Genomic DNA, 5,000 nt, shown 5'->3' with positions numbered 1-5,000 from the left:
TCATTTTATATTTTAACTGATTAATAAAAGGAACTTTTCATCTGATTTGCATTCTCTCATTCCTTTCTCCCTGCTCATCTGTGGCCCATTTGCCACCACTTTGACTGTTTGGAGAAGTGGGGAACTCTATTCATTCCGCCAGGTCACAGACAGATAGACAAAAACAAAAACAGAGTCTTCGCCTTCGTCCTGCACAGAAACGATCATTGGACATAATTAACCAGCGATGTGCACCACTGTGGACGTCTCGAGACAATCCTTCCAATTGTCCTTTTTCCCCAACAAGCCCTGCTCACTCAAGTGTTCAGGTGCTCGGTTACATTCAACACAGACTAATTCACTTATCCTCAACAAGTGGGCTATTGATTTTTGCCTGTTTTCAGAACAGCCTGGGGCTTTCTGAACGACAATAGCGGCCCCTATTTAAAAAGGAAAAAATCGTGCGGTTCCGGGGAAATGCCCATAACCAGGCTTGCTACACATTTGTCTGGACCTGCTCCTATTTCCAGTCACTAATTTTCACAGTCCTCTTTTCACCCTGATTCATCAGAAGCTGGCATATTTCTTGACTTTTTAAGCTGAGGGGTCAACAGGATTTGCTTTTGTTCTGAGGGCTCAGAGGAAGGTTACAAGACCTTTCCCCAAATAGCAGGAACGAGGCACCAGCCACCCTTATGTTCTGTCTTTCTTTCATTTCCTGGTAATCAACTTGTAGAAAACACAAAGCCTCACCTTCATGGGCTCCAAAAGGCAAAAAGAGGAAATCCTGAGTGACCATCTAATTTGTGCTTCTGTATCTGTGGTAAATAATATCCTTTACATAAAAGTAAAGCAAAAAGGATTGATAACAAATATGTCAAAAAAATTAAATCTATTAAACTTTTTAAATGAACATACTGAATAAAAAGAGGAGACTACAAATGTAGTCCATTTTTGTTGAAAATAATGATGTGGTTTTTTTAATGTTAATTACATTAAGTGTTTAAAAAGCCCTATGGTAAATTTTGACCTCCTTAAAAAAAACATGATGCTTGGCTGTGGACTAATACTTTGATGGCCATAAATTCTAAATTCTAAGTTTAAAGTGAACAATGTCCTTAGTTGGGATGGGAGGGGGGTGTAAATACCCCTCTTAACAAACTACTTCTCCTAACTATGATATATCGGGACAGTGGCATTCCCATAGCTGCTTTACAAAGAAAGCAAGCTGCCCATCCATTGCAGATGCTGAGTCTATTCGAAATGTGCGTGTTTCAGCTTCTTTTCCCACTCAGAGGCATTTAAGCTGGTATGTTAGTTAAGGGGTCAAATATAGGCTGGAAAAAAAGAAACACAACCACTCTATCAGAGGATGGTTCTGGAGAGTGCTGAGTCTCTTAACAATACAATTTTAAATTTGGGTTGTTAATGAGGTTGCTCTAGAAAGGACAGGCATTGGGTGATTTTAAACTCCAGGCACATTTTCGACTCTTCAGTTAGCACAATAGCAATAGAAAACTACCCATCCTTTTTACAAGAGCCAAAGTGGGAGGAGGGGTGCTGTCTGGAGTGGCCTTGTCTCCCCTTGGCTGAGAATGGAAAAGTGAGGAATCCCTTGACAAGAGGTCTGCCTTTGTGTTTTGCACCTGGAGATTTTTATTTATTTATTTATTTATTGGGGGGGGGGGTACTAAGAAGTCAAATCACCAAGTATTGATTACTTACAGCATGCCTGAGTGCAACACACCTTGAGGGAGACAGGAAGCAGGAGGCTGGAGAGACAAGGCTACATTTAAAAAATAATCAGGAACAATAGAGTATCAAGTATCATCAAGTGGCAAACTTAGAGGATACACATCCATCAGAAATACCTAGACTTCTAGAGTTAAGGTCCAGTAAAATCAAAAGGAAAAAAAAAATAGGCAGGCTGACATAGATTTGCTGACATTTTGTTTTGTAAATTAAAGATTTAAAACAATAACAATGAAATCAGAGAGAGCACATTAAAAAAAAGAAACAAAAAAAGGGAAGGAAACCAACTTATTTTCTGTTATCATTGTGAAAGGAAAAAATATTTAACATTTAAAAAGGTGGGTAAAGGATACAATTCTAAAATAAATGAAAAAAATTTATTTTTAAAAATAAATTTTAAAAATGCATACTATGTGCTTTATGAGAAACTCACTACTTTGTCTATATTGTCCTTGTTTTTAAACAGACTAGTGAAAATTTTGTCACAGATGGGCTTTTGGGGTCTGACAGATGACAACTGTCTTCCGCTCATCCTACCACTTCAGCACCATCTTGGCACATAGGCTCTATGAATATCGACCGAGTAATCGAGGGGCCCCTCGATTATTTACAAGGGAGCACCTACTGAGTAAAGCTTCCATGTGGCCCAGGGAGTCCAGGATAAGAGGACAGGACAGCAGACGGTGAAGATGTTGGTATGGTGAGAAATACAAGGAAAGAAATCCCCAGGAGTTATCACATTTGGAGCACACAGGAAGAAATATTTTGAGCCCACCCGAATGCAGAAGCATCGGAATGTTGGTTTGTCTTCTAAATGCACGTTCTAATTTTTGAGGTTGTCCACTGACATTCTGCCAGATGGACAGTGGCTACTTGGCGTTCCCATCCCAAATCCACTGGGCCCAACCAGTTCAACAACAAAGTGGTAATGCAGAAGAAGAAAAATTACTCCTGGCAGACTTTATCTGGGGGATTACTGCATTTGTTATAGGGACCACTGCAATGGGATTCTGTAGTACAAGAGAGACTGGGCTCAACTCCGAATACAAAGTGGGGATTTTATAGCCAAGGGCAAGCAGAGTGGAAGGGTTCATAGATGAAAAATTACTAAGATGGCAGAGTAATTCTTGCTAACCTACCTAAAAGGATTCTTGCTGCAGGCAGGTCAGGGTGATCAGACATTACCTGGAGGATGTGGGAAATGAAGAAGGTGTCTAGATACATCAGTAAATCCACTTGGAGGGAATGCTGCTAAAACTGGGTCATGCAAAAAAAAGGACATGGAATTCCAAAAGTCAAGGCCTTTTTGGGAAGAGGAGCCTGACGACAATTGAAAAAGACTCTTTGTCAATTTTATCTCAGGGAAGAAACTTTTTTTTTTTAATTAACATAGTTTCCTGTGTTCACCCAAAGAGCACTCTACAATCAGAGTGGGATATCCATGATACATTGAGGCTGATGAGAGGCCGGGCGGTGGGGCCAGACAGGCCTGAACGCTCTCCGGATCCCCCAGTCACCAGAGCTGGTAACCTGAGCGGCCACTTAAACTCTGAGCTTCAGATGCCTCAACTGCAGTGCAAATAATAACAACACCTCTCTCCGTGCTGCAGAGGCTGAGAGAAAAGGATGATGGGCATAAAACATAGCACAAAGCCTGGCCCTCTGGCCCTCGAGGCCAGATCCCAAAAGCCCAAAAATGACTGCAAAAATTATTGCTCCCCCTGACTGCATTCACAATCTCCAAAAGTGTGCTGGAGGCTGGAGAGGCAACTGCTATTCAATCTTGTTGAATTCAAGAACACAGAAAGGTTCTAATCCGAGAAATGAGCAGAGAAATGAAAATTAATCAGCAATGACAAGTCAAAAGTATCACAAACCAGACAGCAGAGATTCAAGACCTGGTTATTAACATTAACCAAGCTATGTGACATGAGAGAAACCACTTAATATTTCTAAGCCACAATCTTCTCATCTGTGAAATGAAGATAATGACAGTATCTACACCTAGGTGGCTAGAATGAGGATCCTACAAAGTAAACTATGTAACTGCTTTCTGCAGTGCCCAGGATAAGGTGATCATTCAAAAACTATGATTTATTATTATGGAGTATTATTATCGCTATCAGAATATTATCAGGACAGAATATTCACTTCAGAAACTTGGCAGGGAGGATATGACTGCTTCAGATCTCATTGTATCTTTCACGTGCAAAGGAATGATGCCTTTCCTATTTAACCAATAAGCTCTCTCCAGAAGAGAATAAATATGAATGGGAAAAAGACTAAAGAAACAGGTAACTCCCATAGTCCTCTATGTCTGACAAAAGAGTGATTCTGTTAGTGTGATTAGTTCAAAACAGTGTCTTAAACCCAATGGAATATTTTTAAAATAAGACTCTAATTTCAAGAACCTAAGGAAGCCTGCATTTTAATAAGATATCTCATTGTATCCCAAATACAAAACCATTGTTTGCCTGACTCTATAATTTATTGTTAAGACAGACACTGCACTATTACTGTAGCAAAATGAAACGCGCAATGATTCTGCTAATAAAACAATTGGATCATAAGGCAGAGCACAGCTCGGCAGTTTAAACAGAGCCGAATACCCCTGAGCAGAGATCTGCATAGTGTAATATTCCCAGTTGGAATTTCACCTTTCTCTACTCTTCCACAGAGAAAATCATTGAAATAGCCCACTAACAATACCATTACTGTCTCCCTAACTTAATCCTTTGTTCCTTCCAAAGAAAAGACTGCAGCTGATTATGAATATTCCACTCTATAATTTCCATCAATTAATATTCTACCGTGTTCTTATAATGGTATTAATAGCTTCTTGATTTACATTAGAAAGTATATATTTTACACTGCTGGTGAAGCTATTTCTTCCTCTTTAACAGAAAGTGGTTACATAAAAAAGAACTTACAATTTGGAAAATGGAGGGGGGTGTGGATAATTGCTTGGTAATTATACATTCTAGTCTCCTTCCTGTTTTTCCTCTCTCTGCTGGGGAATTCCTGTTTCCCATCAAGGAGGGATCATCCTCTGTTCTCCGACCCTCCGTCGGAGGGACACTCTGAGCTGGACTGGTGTGTCTGCAGTGTCCACCTTCTGTCCAGAGAAGGCAGAGTTTGCAGGTCACCTTTCACAAAAACCCAAAGAGGAAAAGAGAGACCCAGCCCCCTTTCAGGTGAGTATAATGAGGCAGGTGGCAGTGAAGGAGAAAGGCAGGTGACAAAGGAAGTTCTGTTTCAGTGGAGAGAGA

The 5,000-nt window shown here is 40.3% G+C and overlaps 1 protein-coding gene and 1 long non-coding RNA gene across 2 annotated transcripts in view; both read right to left on the bottom strand.

The window, feature by feature from the left end:
• LOC107184490 overlaps window positions 1-3,013 on the bottom strand; it is a 79,906-nt gene extending 76,893 nt beyond the window's left edge. The window contains exons 1-3 of the long non-coding RNA XR_001515334.1: window positions 2,871-3,013; window positions 1,705-1,765; window positions 733-814 (exon numbers count right to left, since the gene is read on the bottom strand). This is a non-coding gene — a long non-coding RNA (uncharacterized LOC107184490). The remainder of the gene's footprint in view (window positions 1-732; window positions 815-1,704; window positions 1,766-2,870) is intronic.
• Window positions 1-5,000, bottom strand: part of WWOX (WW domain containing oxidoreductase) — a 933,211-nt gene that overhangs the window by 509,080 nt on the left and 419,131 nt on the right. The gene's annotated exons all lie outside the window — the stretch shown is intronic.

The sequence above is a fragment of the Myotis davidii genome, unplaced genomic scaffold (genome assembly GCF_000327345.1).
Source record: "Myotis davidii unplaced genomic scaffold, ASM32734v1 scaffold391, whole genome shotgun sequence".
Taxonomy (NCBI): domain Eukaryota; kingdom Metazoa; phylum Chordata; class Mammalia; order Chiroptera; family Vespertilionidae; genus Myotis; species Myotis davidii.
This window is presented reverse-complemented; position numbering and strand designations above follow the sequence as displayed.